The sequence below is a fragment of the Macrotis lagotis genome, chromosome X (genome assembly GCF_037893015.1).
Source record: "Macrotis lagotis isolate mMagLag1 chromosome X, bilby.v1.9.chrom.fasta, whole genome shotgun sequence".
NCBI classification, from domain to species: domain Eukaryota; kingdom Metazoa; phylum Chordata; class Mammalia; order Peramelemorphia; family Peramelidae; genus Macrotis; species Macrotis lagotis.
The window spans coordinates 627,870,397-627,888,677 of record NC_133666.1 but is presented as its reverse complement, the minus strand read 5'-3'; the positions used below and the strand labels follow the sequence as shown (position 1 = coordinate 627,888,677).

Sequence of the window (18,281 nt, the reverse complement as noted above, 5' to 3'; positions counted from 1 at the left end):
TGTGTTTGTGTGTGTTTGTGTGTGTGTGTATTTGTGTGGAATGGGGAGGAAGGGAGGAAGATAGCTTGGAACTTAAAGTGTAACAAAAAAAAAAATTGGTGGTGTATCCCACCAAAAATAAAAAAGGAAAAGGAAAGAGTAGACTCAGTTTTAAACATGTTGAATTTAAAATATCTATGAGACATCTTGTTTAAGATGTCCAGGAGGCAGTTGGAGATGTAGGACTGTAGGTCAAGAAAGGTTAGGCTTGACAAATAAATATTGAAACCAAACTAAGCAAATTAGTATAGAGGAAGAAGAAAAGGGGGTCCTGGACAAAGTCTTTGGGGACTCACAGGGTTAGCTAATGTAACAGATGAAGATCCATCTAAGAAGAAAGAGTATAGGTAAGACAGGGAGGAGAAAGAAGGAAGAGCAATGACAGGAAAACCCCGAGTTCCTCCAGTGAGGAAACCCTGATTTGATACATTAATGGAAAGAGAGAGGGTGGAGGAGATGACCAATTGAATATTGAAGGAGCTCAGGAGGAATCAGGGACAAATCTAAGAGGAAATGAGAAATACTGTTTAGAGAAGATAGTATTCAGGAACTCAGTGGACTGGAAGGCTTTTCAACTCTTTTATTGGGAAGTATGTTGATTATTTTATGTTTGAATCATTGTCTTGTGACTGTCTTTACATAGATGTAAGTATATGGGTGAATGTGTATGTGTTGAGGGAAGAATTAGGAGGTAGAGTGGTAAGTGACAGGAATGTATTCCCCTCAAAACCAGGGTTACTCCTAGGACCCTCAGAGAACTTGCATCTGATCTGCCCTCTGTCCTTTCTGGAAAAAGAACTCAAAACCCGGAGTGTGAGTGTTCACCTGAAGTGGACCAATCCCTATAGAAGTGAGGGCATGTTTGATGCTGTTTCCAGGTACCTTAGAGAACTGGAGAGTTGGGAAATAGAAGAAATGGGAAAGGGGTGTGAAACCTAAGAAGGCTTAGGCCATATTGGGCAGTCTTCTTGGCTAAAGTATCTTTCCCTATATTACCTGCAATTCCATACATTAGAAATTAATTTGGAAATGTGTTCTTTTTAACAAGTTAATTTCTAGGAAGTCTTATGAGACTGTCAATCACTTCTTATTTTGAATTGCTGGTTATATGAATTCTGATGTTGCTTAGTGTACTACTCCCTCTACTGACCAAGATCTTAAGCTCCTCCATGCCTTAGAGTTGTGCTCCCCCTCCATCAGAATCTTAGAGTGTAAAGACAAACCTCACTGGATTTAGTGCAAAATTGTTGATTAGTGGAGACTACACAATTGAATAATTTCCTCCCCCTCCCTAATTCCAGTCAATTTGATGAAATTACAGCGTGTAGACTTTTTGTTCCAAGGGCATTCCCCAGGGTAGTTGTGCATGCTTTGTCAAGAAGACACAGGACTCCTCCACAGGCTCCAGTCTGGGGTTGCCTCCAAGAAGATTATTCATCAAGATTGAGGGTGGGGGGGTGGCTAGGTGGCACAGTGGATAAAGCCCCAGCCCTGGAGTCAGGAGTACCTGGGTTCAAATCCGGTCTCAGACACTCAGACACTTAATAATTACCTAACTGTGTGTGGCCTTACTGTGCCACCTAGCTGCCCCCAATGACTATAATTTTGGCCTCCTTACTGCTCCTTCCCACCAAAACTAGGCATGGTAGAGGAGTCAGAATATAATTTGCTCCTTCCAAACTCTCAGTTTACCTCCATCAATCACTGTCACTTCCAAACTCTCTGTTTATCATCACCAACCTCTTTTGAAGGCTATTCAATCAAAACTTCCAGGGTTGTAAAATAGAGAAGGTTCAGAGAGTTAGAAGTGGTGCCTGGAAAAATATGAGGACATAGCTGGCCTGGGCACTTCCTTAATATGGGAACCAGTGTTTGAGACAGGCAGGTAGGGCAGTGACTGGAGTACTGGAATTGGAATCTGGAAAATCAGTGTCAAATCACTATCTTGGAAAGTTACTAGCTGTGTGGCTCTGGGCAAGTCACTGGACCCTTACAGTTTCCCCATCTGTAAAATGGGGATAATACTAACATTTTCATTGTTCCTATGATGTCCCAGGCACAATGCTAAGCATTTTAGATATTTTATGACATGACCTGCATGACAATCCCGGGGTGGGGTAAGGGAATAGATACTACTATTATTCCCATTTTAGAGTTGAGGAAACTTGAGACAAAGGGATTAAATGATTTGCCCAAGGTTACACAACCTGTAAATTTCTGAGAATAGATTTGAATCCGAGTCCTCCTGATTCACGATCAATACTAGTCTTCTAACTAGTTTTGTTGTGAAGATAATGTGATATATCATTTGTAAAGTGCTTGGAAAACTTGAAAGTGTCATATAAATGCTAGCTATGTGGTAGTAGTGGGAAAAAGAGCAAGTATTCATTGAGTCCCTACTGTTTACCAGGTACACTGTGCTGTAAGCATTTTACAAACATTATCTCATGACCCTTTTAACAACCCTGGGAGGTATGTGCTCTTATTACTCTGATTTAAAGTTGAGGAAATTGAGACAGATAGGGACTAAGTGCCTTGCCCAGGGTCATAGTTAAGAAATGTCTTAGACTGGATTTGAACTCACAGCTTCCTGACTCCTGGACAGCACTCTAACCTATTGCAGCATCCAGTTGCTCCCATGATTCTTTGATTATGGAAACAAAGGAGTTTGGAATACTTCGGTACTCCAGCTCCCCTTTCCACCATTCATATTGTGGCCAGTGAGGAAGGTTCATGGCACCTGGAGGCTTGCAGTAAACTTACAGAGAGTTTTACAAAGTTATACAAAAACAGCTGCAGTCATTTCTAACTATAGCAATATGGTGGATCATAGTCCCCAGTGAATGTGATGTGAGACTGTCAAGCTAACTAATAATGCCTTTTTCTCTATTCCTGCACCTGAAATTAGGAGCAATTTATCTTCTTCAGCTGGGAAGGAATCCATTAAAACTTCATGATCCTTCCTCTGGTCTATCTTAATTTCTTTTCCTACTCCCACAATTGAAAGAGGCTACATTTCTTGAGAACATTGATGTCTGCCATAGCACTGATGACATATCCAGACTAGACAAGGTCACAGTGATATAGATACTATATTTAATTATGTTTCATAGGAAGGACAAGGGATGGGAGATCACCACTAAAAAAATCCAGGATCCAATATACTAAGTCAAACTATGGGGAATACTATGAATGGGGAGAATTCAGATGCTTCCCTACAGTTGGGAACAAGATATTTATACATGGTTTCTCATGGTCTAAGAAGGGGATCTTTGGGCAAAAACTTTTTGGGATATTGGAGAGCCCATATTGCCCTCCATTTTCTGTTCTTCAGGATATTGCCCTCCATTTTCTGTTCTCCAGGAGATCATTTTTTTGAGTAAGGTCAGTAGGTGGGAGGGCCATGCTCTGGCAGGCAGGCAGCAATGGGGAAGAGAAATAGGCAGCATGGGTAACGGGTAACGTGGGCAGTGTAAAATAACAATATGTGAAGTTGGTGACAACACAGCATCCCCCCCCCCGCCACTTATTTAAGTGCTTGTCATAGTTCTTTTTGAGAATGAAGGACAAACATCACCACCAAAGGGTGAAAGAGAGACCTAGGACTAATGCTTGAAAGTGCTCTTTATCATCATGCCCATGATTACCAGGATTGAGTTTCCTGCTTCCCTGAAACCCGTGTCTGTGACACACTGATTCTTAGGAAAGCAGAGGGATCTCAGCTTAGCACAGCGATTTCTTGGATCTAACCTCTAAGAAATCTTACCCAATGGATTGCCTTTGAACATAGTTTCAATTGACCCTCTCTAGCCCTTCCTTATTCTAGGCACTAATGCAGAATCTTCTGGGCCTTGAGTTTCATGCCTCCTCAGGGGTCTCTGAGAAAATGAGTGGACTTTAAATGGGCCCCTTTCTAATCCTTTTAGGTGCCCTTCAGCAGGAAACTCTGCTTTTCCTCAGGATGGCTCAGACAACACCTTCCCAGGGAGGAAGTGGGACAAAGGGGTGGAATTTTGGGCTAGTGGCTCTCTAACAGCACAAGGGAGGTGAAACTATTTCTGTCTGATTATGGCATGAATTTACCTGGAATTAAGGAATCTATTAGAGTCCCTCTCTGAAGGTGAGGGAGGGTCTTCACTCAGACCACATGGGAGAGAGGAAGCCTGAGGATACTAGCTCTTCAAAGCTAAGTGTTTAACTTTCAGTGTGAACATTTACACTTCAAAATAATCAAACAACTACAAATTAGGGCTTGATTTATTGTTTTATTGATTGTCTAGACTGTAAAGTGATGAATAAAATGTTAACCATACCCATTAACTTAAAAGTGAATCTAGCTTTATTTTGCCTCCTGGAAAGCCCATTGTTAAACATTTATCAGCACACCCCAGGTATAGTTAGTTTCCTAGCAGAGCCTTTTAAGGGGCAAAGATTGGTATAATTTCCCTAATGGGTTTCCCAGGGAAGGGGAGGCTTCTGGCTGATGGCCTAGGGGACATCTAGGGCAAGTCACAGAGATGACTCAGGACTCAGAACCTAGTTTCATACAAGAAGGTAAGGGACCTCTTACCCAAGAAGCAACTCAGTCTGCAGTCAATCAGCAAGTATTTTCTTTTTTCTTGAGTAATATTTTCCCCCCAATTATTTGTTAAAATGATTTTTAACATTCACTTTTTAAAATTTTTGAGTTCCAAATTCTCTCCTTCCCCTCTCCCCTCCCTCAGATGGTAAACAATTTGATATGGATTATACATGTGTAGTCATGCAAAAATGTTTCTACATTAGTCACGTTGTGAAAGAAAACACAATAAACACATAAAAATACAGCATCAGTTCTTTCTCTGGAGATAGTATTTTTCATCATAAATCCTTTGGAATTATCTTATATCACTGTATTAATCAGAATAGACAAGTTATTTACATACAATTCTTTTTTTTTTTTCTGTTTGTTTCTTTTGGTGATGGGGTTAAGTGACTTGCCCAGGATCATACACCTAGTAAGTGTCAAGTATCTGAGATTGGAACTTTGGTCCTCTTGATTATAAACTTAATGCTCTATCCACTGTACCACCTAGCTACCCCTGATCATCATACAATATTGTTGTTACTGTGTACACTGTTCTCGTTCTGCTTACTTTACTTTGCATCAGTTCTTGTTAAGTTCAGGTTTTTCTGAAACCACCCCCCTCATCATTTTTTTCTTTTAGGTTTTTGCAAGGCAAATGGGGTTAAGTGGCTTGCCCAAGGCTACACAGCTAGGTAATTAATAAGTGTCTGAGACCGGATTTGAACCCAGGTACTCCTGACTCCAGGGTCAATGCTTTATCCACTGTGCCACCTAGCTGCCCCCTCATCACTTCTTATAGCACAATACTATTCCTTCCCAAGTGTATATTCCAATTTGTTCAGATACTCCCCAATGATGGGTATCCTCTTAATATGCAATGCTTTGACACCTCTAAAGGATGAGCTATAAATATTTTTGTGTAAATAGGTCCTTTTCCATTTTTTTTTCTGTTAAATTTCTTTGGCATTTAGACCTAGTAGGGGTATTACTGAATAAAGGCTATACACAGTTTTTATAGTCCTTTGGGCATATCAACAAGCATTTTTTTTCTTAGCCATTGCTTTCTCCACCCCCCCCCAAAGGCAAATGGGGTAAAGTGTCTTGCCTAAGGCCACACAGCTAGGTAATTATTAAGTGTCTGAGGTCAGATTTGAACTCAGGTACTCCTGATTCCAGGGCTGGTGCTCTATCCACTGCACTACCTAGCAACCCTGTGCCACCTAGCCGCCCCATTGCTTTCTACATAGAAGTATATGGAAGTAAAGGAACAGCCAGGCCATAGGCAAACCTTTCACTGACCTGAGAAAAAGCTGAACATTTTTAACAAGCATTTATTAGGCACTTTCTATATACCAACACTGCCCTGATGTTCCTGACACCACTCATTATTATAACTTTACTTTGGGAGATTAACTAATCCTATCTTCTCTTATTTCCCACTTCACCAAGATCAAATACCAGGGTTCAGTCCTTCTAGAGTCAAGAAGTTCTTATTTTTTTTTTGTGTGTGATTTCTGCTCATGTCAAAACAAAATTCATATGGGTATATATATATATATACATATATATGTATATATATATGTATATATATATGTACATATACATATATATATATATATATATATATATATACTTCTAGAGACAGTAAGAAAATACTAATAAATAATTAAAGGCTGTTTTGACACCTTTAATTCTTAACTCTGCCTAAATTCTATGTAATTAGAGATACATGACAGGCAGATGTCAGTGAGAGAAGGTTAAATACAATAATTCTAACTAAGCTAATAGATGAACAATTTCTTTGGATTCATTGTGTTTTCAAACTCAAGCCTTCACACTTTGGCAAAGCTAAAATTCCATTGTAATTTTAATGAGTAGACCCTTCACAAAGACTACTTTAATCATTTCCCTTTTAAATATTCTTATAAATATCTCATATTTCATAAAGATTTATATTTCAATACTTATCTAAGTAGGGAACTAGTTTGATTATTTCATCAAGGATTAGATGGGTAGATAGACGAACAGCCAGATAATGTCAAAACCAAAAAATTTTTAACTTTTTTAAAAAAGGAAGATTGTGGAGAAAAGGAGGGGTGTGATACATGACTGGCAAAGGGCAAGTTAGATTTTCAGAAAAGGAGAGAAGGAAGAGCTTTAGGTGCTAGTTTGTTTGGTTTTGATCCTTAGAAAAATGTTAGTATGTATATTATTAAAGCCATCATGAATATCCAGAAAAGGAGACACTAGGAACCTACATGCCTGTGAAGATGGAAATGTTGCATACTTTGTGAAACATTCATTCTGGCCCATATTTTGACTTATTTGCCTTTCATGTTGCCAGGAAGAGTTCATGGTGGGGGGGAAGGATGTGAGATAAATCTATCTAGAAGTTACTGTGATATATAAATAAAAAGCATCCATAAAAACTTAATAAAATTAAGAACAGATCATACTATGCTAACCTCATTTTTCTTTTGTGGTAAGATTAGTAAATTGATTGAAAAGGGTTTATACTTAAGATGTCTGCTATCTATGTTTTAGCTTGTCATGCTGTTCTTGTGGCCAAGATGGAGAGATATGAGCTAGATGTTAGTTGAATTACATGGAGTTCAAATTGGTTGAAGGTCTGTCTCCAAAGAATAATCATTAATGGTTCAAGTTGAGTAAGAAGGAGCTTTTGTGTTTGATTCTTTGTTCTTTAATATTCTTTTTTTTTGCAAGGCAATGGGGTTGAGTGACTTGCCCAAGGTTACACAGCTAGGTAATTATTAAGTGTCTGAGGCCAGATTTGAACTCAAGTCCTCCTGACTCCAGGGTTGGTGTTCTATCCACTGTGCAACCTAGCTGCCCCAACTCTTTAACATTCTTATAAGTGGCTTGGATATAAGCATGGATGGCATGATGATGAGATTTGAAGTTGACACAACATGGTGGCTGAGAAAAGACAAACATGGTGGATGAATTCACTGTTTGAAAACTCTTGATCAACGGGAACATTGGGCTAAATAGAATAAGATACAATAAAGTAAAGCTAAATGTAAAATAGTTATATAAGAAAATGAATTTCACAAATAAATAGTTGGAGAAAGTCTGGTTACATTGTAGATAATCTAAGAAGATTTAGGGTTTTATCAGGTTCCCTGTTTTAGGAAGGATTTTATCAAAGATGGAAAGTATTCTGAGCTTGGTGACCAGGATAGCTCTGGAGTTCATGCCACATGAATATGAAGCTAAATGAGTTGGGATGCTCTCCATTTTCTAATTGAAGAAAGATCTGCTTGGTTTCAACTCCAGGTACTACCCTGGGAGTACCCTTTGTTGATACTTCTAGCTTCTTTTTATGTTTTATTTTCCTTATTTGAATTCCCAGGACTTATCATAGAATCCTGCATATAGGAGGTCTTTAATAAAAGTTTATTGAATTGAGCTGGAGAGGAGTCCTGTGAGGTAAAGATGGGGGGATGGAGGTAGGAAGTATGTTGGTTTTCAAGTATTTTTTATAGGCTATTATGTGAACAAGGAATTGAGCTTGTTCTACTTGATCCCAGAGTTTAGAACAAAGCACAGCTGGTAGAAGTGCCAGAGATATGAGGCCTGATAGGAGGAAAGCTTCCTAAAAACTATTACTGGGCACATTTGGAATGGGCTACTTTGGAAGTAGAGGGGTCTCTTTCATTAAGGTCCTAAAAAAACACTAGCTTGTTGTGAGGGGAATTCCTTTACAGATTATTCTGAGTTAGGAATTAGTTGGATTGGATGGTGCCTGAATCCCTTTTCACCTCTGAGATTCCATGCTGGGAACATGCATTATGGAATGGTGAAAAATCCTGTGCTCCTGCCCATCTCTAGATCCTAAGATCTTATCATTGTAAAGGCATATTTCAGGTTTTTATCATCATTAATTTATCTATGGACCTCAGTTTCCCAATCTAAAAAATGAGGGAGGGCAGCTGGCTGGTCACTGAAGACCATTTCCAGTTGTCCTGATTCATATCTGGTCACTGGACCTGGATGGCTCTGGAGGAGAAAGTGAGGCTGGTGACTTAGTACTCAAGTACAATTCATGTACTTGTCATGGTGACACCTTCCTGATGTCATGATCCTCTTTAGGAATGAAGGACAAACATTATTACTATTACTATTACTATTATTATTATTATTTCAATAGTTTGGGGGGGAAAAGGTGAAAAAAGGTTAAGCTGTCACTGATTATAATTCTATTTGGAAAAAATACATACATATGGTATATTTTCAAAACTTTCATGGAAAACATCTAATAATGAGAGCTTTGATTAACTTTTATATAATCCTTATTATGTACCAGGCACTTCACAATTATTATCTCATTTGATCCTTTCAACAATTCTGGGTGCTGTGTAATGAATTGGCAAAATCTCTATGAATTTGTCCTAAGGTTAACTTACTGTGTCTATAAAAAGTGCCTCCTCTAAACAACTGATTGACTGTACTCTTGTAAACAGGATTTTTGTTGACATGCTGTTTCCATTCACTTTCTTCTTTTCAAATTTCAGAAATTCTCTTCTGTCATGATTTCTTAATAGTAGTTTCCAGTAGGCATACAGGTATCTCTGCCACCTAGAAAACAGCTTCATTGTTCCACCTGGAATGAACACATAAAAGAGAACCAGCAGTCATCCTTATCTTCCTCTATACAATAGATTCGAGCTAGCCATGTTGGGGGCAAATTTTTACCACGGTAATATTGAAGTCTGTATACTTCTGACCACATGTACCTTTTTTCCCCAAACACTCTGAATGGAATTTATCATTCATTCATTCTTTTGCTCAACACAGACCCCAGAGCAGGTCTGACATCTCACAGGTAGGTCCTTGGTATTTGTGCATTTTCAAGAGCTACACTTACAGATTCCCTGCTTATTAGAGATCATCTCAATCCATACCACACCAGAAGAGCTAGAGAAAGAACACTCTCCATTGAAGGCCAGCTTCTAGTCTCCTACTCCACACTTGGGAATATGATTTCCTCTACAAAGAAGTACCTGGAATTCTTCAGGGTTGAAACTGTCATATTGACAGAACTGAGCAGAATAAACTTCAGCTTCATTATTCTTCTTCTTACACTCACAATGTTCACACATACAATATCCATTGTAGCTGCACATTTCAGAACAGTTTCCTTAGCTGTAGAGTTGAGGACTACCCCATGGAGCTCTCTAGTATCTTATGGGTCTCACACTTTGTGAAAAGTCCTGGAATAGATCAAGTGATCTTCCATGTGTACTCCATTTGCACTAAATTCACAATACCTACCAGCATAATCCTCATTGTCTACTGGCAGACTCCACACTCAAATGCTCTGCCACCACTATTCTCCTGATTACAGAAAGTTCCTTGCCTTATGCAAATTTGCATTAATACAAATTTAACTAGGTGAAAAATTCTGAAAAATTCCAAAAACCATACAGGATTATAAACTTAATGCTCTATCCACTGTACCACCTAGCTACCCCTGATCATCATACAATATTGTTGTTACTGTGTACACTGTTCTCGTTCTGCTTACTTTACTTTGCATCAGTTCTTGTTAAGTTCAGGTTTTTCTGAAACCACCCCCCTCATCATTTTTTTCTTTTAGGTTTTTGCAAGGCAAATGGGGTTAAGTGGCTTGCCCAAGGCTACACAGCTAGGTAATTAATAAGTGTCTGAGACCGGATTTGAACCCAGGTACTCCTGACTCCAGGGCCAATGCTTTATCCACTGTGCCACCTAGCTGCCCCCTCATCACTTCTTATAGCACAATACTATTCCTTCCCAAGTGTATATTCCAATTTGTTCAGATACTCCCCAATGATGGGTATCCTCTTAATATGCAATGCTTTGACACCTCTAAAGGATGAGCTATAAATATTTTTGTGTAAATAGGTCCTTTTCCATTTTTTTTTTCTGTTAAATTTCTTTGGGATTTAGACCTAGTAGGGGTATTACTGAATAAAGGGTATATACAGTTTTTATAGTCCTTTGGGCATATCAACAAGCATTTTTTTTCTTAGCCATTGCTTTCTCCCCCCCCCTCCAAAAGGCAAATGGGGTAAAGTGTCTTGCCTAAGGCCACACAGCTAGGTAATTATTAAGTGTCTGAGGCCAGATTTGAACCCAGGTACTCCTGACTCCAGGGCTGGTGCTCTATCCACTGCGCTACCTAGCAACCCTGTGCCACCTAGCTGCCCCATTGCTTTCTACGTAGAAGTATATGGAAGTAAAAGAACAGCCAGGCCATAGGCAAACCTTTCACTGACCTGAGAAAAAGCTGAACATTTTTAACAAGCATTTATTAGGCACTTTCTATATACCAACACTGCCCTGATGTTCCTGACACCACTCATTATTATAACTTTACTTTGGGAGATTAACTAATCCTATCTTCTCTTATTTCCCACTTCACCAAGATCAAATACCAGGGTTCAGTCCTTCTAGAGTCAAGAAGTTCTTATTTTTTTTTGTGTGTGATTTCTGCTCATGTCAAAACAAAATTCATATGGGTATATATATATATATACATATATATGTATATATATATGTATATATATATGTACATATACATATATATATATATATATATATATATATACTTCTAGAGACAGTAAGAAAATACTAATAAATAATTAAAGGCTGTTTTGACACCTTTAATTCTTAACTCTGCCTAAATTCTATGTAATTAGAGATACATGACAGGCAGATGTCAGTGAGAGAAGGTTAAATGCAATAATTCTAACTAAGCTAATAGATGAACAATTTCTTTGGATTCATTGTGTTTTCAAACTCAAGCCTTCACACTTTGGCAAAGCTAAAATTCCATTGTAATTTTAATGAGTAGACCCTTCACAAAGACTACTTTAATCATTTCCCTTTTAAATATTCTTATAAATATCTCATATTTCATAAAGATTTATATTTCAATACTTATCTAAGTAGGGAACTAGTTTGATTATTTCATCAAGGATTAGATGGGTAGATAGATGAACAGCCAGATAATGTCAAAACCAAAAAAATTTTTAACTTTTTTAAAAAAGGAAGATTGTGGAGAAAAGGAGGGGTGTGATACATGACTGGCAAAGGGCAAGTTAGATTTTCAGAAAAGGAGAGAAGGAAGAGCTTTAGGTGCTAGTTTGTTTGGTTTTGATCCTTAGCAAAATGTTAGTATGTATATCATTAAAGCCATCATGAATATCCAGAAAAGGAGACACTAGGAACCTACATACCTGTGAAGATGGAAATGTTGCATACTTTGTGAAACATTCATTCTGGCCCATATTTTGACTTATTTGCCTTTCATGTTGCCAGGAAGAGTTCATGGTGGGGGGGAAGGATGTGAGATAAATCTATCTAGAAGTTACTGTGATATATAAATAAAAAGCATCCATAAAAACTTAATAAAATCAAGAACAGATCATACTATGCTAACCTCATTTTTCTTTTGTGGTAAGATTAGTAAATTGATTGAAAAGGGTTTATACTTAAGATGTCTGCTATCTATGTTTTAGCTTGTCATGCTGTTCTTGTGGCCAAGATGGAGAGATATGAGCTAGATGTTAGTTGAATTACATGGAGTTCAAATTGGTTGAAGGTCTGTCTCCAAAGAATAATCATTAATGGTTCAAGTTGAGTAAGAAGGAGCTTTTGTGTTTGATTCTTTGTTCTTTAATATTCTTTTTTTTGCAAGGCAATGGGGTTGAGTGACTTGCCCAAGGTTACACAGCTAGGTAATTATTAAGTGTCTGAGGCCAGATTTGAACTCAAGTCCTCCGGACTCCAGGGTTGGTGTTCTATCCACTGTGCAACCTAGTTGCCCCAACTCTTTAACATTCTTATAAGTGGCTTGGATATAAGCATGGATGGCATGATGATGAGATTTGAAGTTGACACAACATGGTGGCTGAGAAAAGACAAACATGGTGGATGAATTCACTGTTTGAAAACTCTTGATCAACGGGAACATTGGGCTAAATAGAATAAGATACAATAAAGTAAAGCTAAATGTAAAATAGTTATATAAGAAAATGAATTTCACAAATAAATAGTTGGAGAAAGTCTGGTTACATTGTAGATAATTTAAGAAGATTTAGGGTTTTATCAGGTTCCCTGTTTTAGGAAGGATTTTATCAAAGATGGAAAGTATTCTGAGCTTGGTGACCAGGATAGCTCTGGAGTTCATGCCACATGAATATGAAGCTAAATGAGTTGGGATGCTCTCCATTTTCTAATTGAAGAAAGATCTGCTTGGTTTCAACTCCAGGTACTACCCTGGGAGTACCCTTTGTTGATACTTCTAGCTTCTTTTTATGTTTTATTTTCCTTATTTGAATTCCCAGGACTTATCATAGAATCCTGCATATAGGAGGTCTTTAATAAAAGTTTATTGAATTGAGCTGGAGAGGAGTCCTGTGAGGTAAAGATGGGGGGATGGAGGTAGGAAGTATGTTGGTTTTCAAGTATTTTTTATAGGCTATTATGTGAACAAGGAATTGAGCTTGTTCTACTTGATCCCAGAGTTTAGAACAAAGCACAGCTGGTAGAAGTGCCAGAGATATGAGGCCTGATAGGAGGAAAGCTTCCTAAAAACTATTACTGGGCACATTTGGAATGGGCTACTTTGGAAGTAGAGGGGTCTCTTTCATTAAGGTCCTAAAAAAACACTAGCTTGTTGTGAGGGGAATTCCTTTACAGATTATTCTGAGTTAGGAATTAGTTGGATTGGATGGTGCCTGAATCCCTTTTCACCTCTGAGATTCCATGCTGGGAACATGCATTATGGAATGGTGAAAAATCCTGTGCTCCTGCCCATCTCTAGATCCTAAGATCTTATCATTGTAAAGGCATATTTCAGGTTTTTATCATCATTAATTTATCTATGGACCTCAGTTTCCCAATCTAAAAAATGAGGGAGGGCAGCTGGCTGGTCACTGAAGACCATTTCCAGTTGTCCTGATTCATATCTGGTCACTGGACCTGGATGGCTCTGGAGGAGAAAGTGAGGCTGGTGACTTAGTACTCAAGTACAATTCATGTACTTGTCATGGTGACACCTTCCTGATGTCATGATCCTCTTTAGGAATGAAGGACAAACATTATTACTATTACTATTATTATTATTATTATTATTTCAATAGTTTGGGGGGGAAAAGGTGAAAAAAGGTTAAGCTGTCACTGATTATAATTCTATTTGGAAAAAATACATACATATGGTATATTTTCAAAACTTTCATGGAAAACATCTAATAATGAGAGCTTTGATTAACTTTTATATAATCCTTATTATGTACCAGGCACTTCACAATTATTATCTCATTTGATCCTTTCAACAATTCTGGGTGCTGTGTAATGAATTGGCAAAATCTCTATGAATTTGTCCTAAGGTTAACTTACTGTGTCTATAAAAAGTGCCTCCTCTAAACAACTGATTGACTGTACTCTTGTAAACAGGATTTTTGTTGACATGCTGTTTCCATTCACTTTCTTCTTTTCAAATTTCAGAAATTCTCTTCTGTCATGATTTCTTAATAGTAGTTTCCAGTAGGCATACAGGTATCTCTGCCACCTAGAAAACAGCTTCATTGTTCCACCTGGAATGAACACATAAAAGAGAACCAGCAGTCATCCTTATCTTCCTCTATACAATAGATTTGAGCTAGCCATGTTGGGGGCAAATTTTTACCACAGTAATATTGAAGTCTGTATACTTCTGACCACATGTACCTTTTTTCCCCAAACACTCTGAATGGAATTTATCATTCATTCATTCTTTTGCTCAACACAGACCCCAGAGCAGGTCTGACATCTCACAGGTAGGTCCTTGGTATTTGTGCATTTTCAAGAGCTACACTTACAGATTCCCTGCTTATTAGAGATCATCTCAATCCATACCACACCAGAAGAGCTAGAGAAAGAACACTCTCCATTGAAGGCCAGCTTCTAGTCTCCTACTCCACACTTGGGAATATGATTTCCTCTACAAAGAAGTACCTGGAATTCTTCAGGGTTGAAACTGTCACATTGACAGAACTGAGCAGAATAAACTTCAGCTTCATTATTCTTCTTCTTACACTCACAATGTTCACACATACAATATCCATTGTAACTGCACATTTCAGAACAGTTTCCTTAGCTGTAGAGTTGAGGACTATCCCATGGAGCTCTCTAGTATCTTATGGGTCTCACACTTTGTGAAAAGTCCTGGAATAGATCAAGTGATCTTCCATGTGTACTCCATTTGCACTAAATTCACAATACCTACCAGCATAATCCTCATTGTCTACTGGCAGACTCCACACTCAAATGCTCTGCCACCACTATTCTCCTGATTACAGAAAGTTCCTTGCCTTATGCAAATTTGCATTAATACAAATTTAACTAGGTGAAAAATTCTGAAAAATTCCAAAAACCATACAGGTTAATTTACTGTACAGTACTGTGCTCTTAGTCTCTGCTTCTGTCCCTCATTTCAGCATATCCTTCTACGCCCCCCCCCCCCAAATAAAGAGACCCTCCAAATGAAAGCAGGAGAACTATTGTGAGAAGAGATCTCTAGTAGGCTTGGCTTGAGAACTCCAGGGAGAGTAGATCTTTGTCTCTCTCTGCCTACTCACCAGCCTGTCCAGGCCCTCCATCTTACATCTATCTATGCTCATTTATAACATGTTTGTCCCTGGATTATGCCTGTTGCTCAGCTTCTCAGATCTGTGTCTGTGTCTGGTCCACATGTGTCTACTTCTCTCCTCCCATGTTCTTCTTCTTGGTTCCAGCAAGGCCCCTTTCTGACTGGTTCACTACATGTTCCTCCTCCTGCTCTTCTCTGTCCCTGGTCCTCACATGTTCTTGAATCTTGGTCAGGCCCTTCCTCCATGGGCATGTGTGACTTCCTCCTTCCTTCTCTCCTTTCTCCACAACTGTGGGCAAATTCTCATTATGTTGAGAGGTCTGCAGAATGGCCCACTTATTAAAGCAAGAACTGTTTATTCACAAAGGATTCAATTTGTCATCCACATTCACAGATAAACTGAAGAGTAATTAAGGCTTCTTCAGTGAAACCCACAGGCTTAATCTTGATGGTTTCTTTGTCCTTATTGGGACATTTTTAAGAAGTTATGCTTATCTCAAACTGAATTTTAGCCCCAGTGGAAACATTAGAACACTTCCATTTTCTCCAATTCTAGTCACTCCATTCTTGCAGCAAGATTTGTAATTTATTGTTACTCCCTCTGGCAATATGCTGCTTTCCAAAATGACTTATGAAGATAGGGAAAGGTATGCATCAATGATCAACTGAATTATGTTGCTGGAATTGGCAGTGAGTATTTGAATTGCTGTCTTTGGGACTGAATTTTTCAGTTCCTTATAAATAGTGTGAGACCTCTACAACTACAAAAATTGTCTGGTTATTTTCAGTTTGATGAGTTTCTGGACAAGATGAGCAATAGAGGGATGATTATATGGAGGACTCATTGTGTACCCCTTATTTTCTAGGTGGCATTGTCCTTCATTTGGAAAAAGAATTCCACCAAGTCTACTGTCTTTGGCAAAGTGAAACTCAACATCAGTGGAAAAAACAAATAGTTCTGTTATATTTCTCCAGTCTCCCACACCTTAGATGACTGTGTCAAACCCACTTTTTGGTGAGTTTTTGGAGAATCCAGAGGACCAATAATGTGCTTCTTCCTATAAGCTCATCAAACACTTCCCCTTTATTAGACTGAGCACATTTCTAAAGCTAAGGGTCTGGTGCAGTTTTGGTCACACGAAGTGCAAGAATTCCTGAATTTAACTGTTGTACAATTAGAAAGTATCATCCTTTCCCAAACGAACCAAATTCAATTTGGAAATCTGAGGTGATTCTATTCATTTTGTTCACTAGATATTGTTCCAAGACTTCTCACATATTCCAGCCATCCTTCAAAGAGTATGAGAGAGCCATAAGATACTAGAGTCCATGGGATTAGTCTTCATCTCTCCCAAATTTTAAAGTAAATATCTCTGGTTCTTTTGAACAGAATTGCTGTGGCTGGATCTGGGTAACAGATTTGGCTGTTACTTCAGGCTGAAGCTTCTCTACTCTTTCCTTACTATGATTTGTTACCTTTTCTTTCCATATCACCACATGGTATGGGGGGCGGGTAGAAATAGGCATTTCTTTGTTTGGAAATAATGAACCCATGAACCATTTAGAGAGTGACCCTGTTTGGATACATTCCCCATATAACTTTTCATTTACTTCTACATAATCATTTCCATCCATCTGGTCAAATACTTGACAGCTTGACCAACTGACCAGTCCAAACAGAAAAGTATAGACAGTTTTCACTTTACATTAAGTAAATTATCCCTCAGACCTCTACATAAATTGATTTTTTTCCATTATTCAAATTTGACAACAAATATGGGCAATGGAGGGAGAGAGATAGGGAGGAAGTTATGCTGTCTTGGAGGGATGGAGGGAGGGGGCTAACATAGGGGTTCAAGGACATGTGGAATTCAGGACAGAGAAAGGAGAACAGGAGGAGGAATTATGAGGGTTCTGGGTTAGCTATGTAGAGACCTGACCAAACTGAGAGGAAGAAGGTGGATAGGGGCAAGACAGACATAGAAAGAAGAAGACTGGCCACATACAGAGGTGGGGGACAGACACTTGGTACTCCAGAGTAGACCCATGGAAGACAGACACACTGGGTGGGCACATGAGCAGGTGAACATAGCTGAGCAAATCTAGAGATTCGAAGCCCAGATTCCAACTTGTAGTGGTAGTAATGATGAGTCTCGGTACTCATTCATCTATTTTCATTTGGAGGGCTTTTTTTTTAGATCTTTAAATTTTTTTAACAGTTTATTTTAACAGTTTCCAATTTCCAGCAACTTTCTGATAGATTAGGTTAGTATAAGAAATTAAATGGGAATTTTTGAGGAGTTTTGCAGAAGCCTCAGATGACATATAAAGGTCAGCAGATGACACAGAAAAAGTTAGAAACTCAGAAATGCATAAAACATATATGTATATATAGTACTATGTAATAACATATTTTATCTTTTTATACCATAGTAATTCAGACTCTTTCTCTGGTTACAAAGGAAGGGCCAGACCTGCTCAATGTGTAAGGGATAGCGATATTTTTGGGGAGGCAGTTGGGAGCCCTTGGCATACTGGGGGAGAAGCAGAAGCAGAGAGAGAGAGAGAGAGAGAGAGAGAGAGAGAGAGAGAGAGAGAGAGATAACAGTACCATACAATACAGTTAATATAGGGTTTTTTGCATAATGATTTCTTTCTGAATTCTTATAAAGTCAAATTTGTGTGAATATGAATTTATGTGACGGGAAAACTGTAGTTGTAAATTCATCTCTGTGTGGGACAGCTGTAAGGCTGATTGGGGCAGGTTCACTGGTTCATTGACTGAAGGCTTCTTCCTGCTTTAGACTGGTTTCCTCAGTGGTTTGTAGTCCAAGTTGTAGCAGTTCTTGTTCTCCTTAAGATTAGTCCTCCAGGAGCTGTCTGCCTCTCATTTCCCTTCATATATTCTTCATTTCTTACTGCCCAATAATAATATTCTGTGATATTCAAGTACCACAGTTTGTTCAGCCATTCCCTAATCACCGGGCACGTCCCTACTTCTTTCCTACAATAAAAAGTGTTACTCTAGGGGAAATG

The 18,281-nt window shown here is 38.5% G+C and overlaps 1 pseudogene; it reads right to left on the bottom strand.

Moving 5' to 3' along the window:
* Positions 1 to 15,623: 15,623 nt before the first annotated feature.
* LOC141499466 (integrin beta-1 pseudogene) lies at positions 15,624 to 16,772 on the bottom strand (annotated as a pseudogene).
* Between the last annotated feature and the right edge of the window lie 1,509 nt (positions 16,773 to 18,281).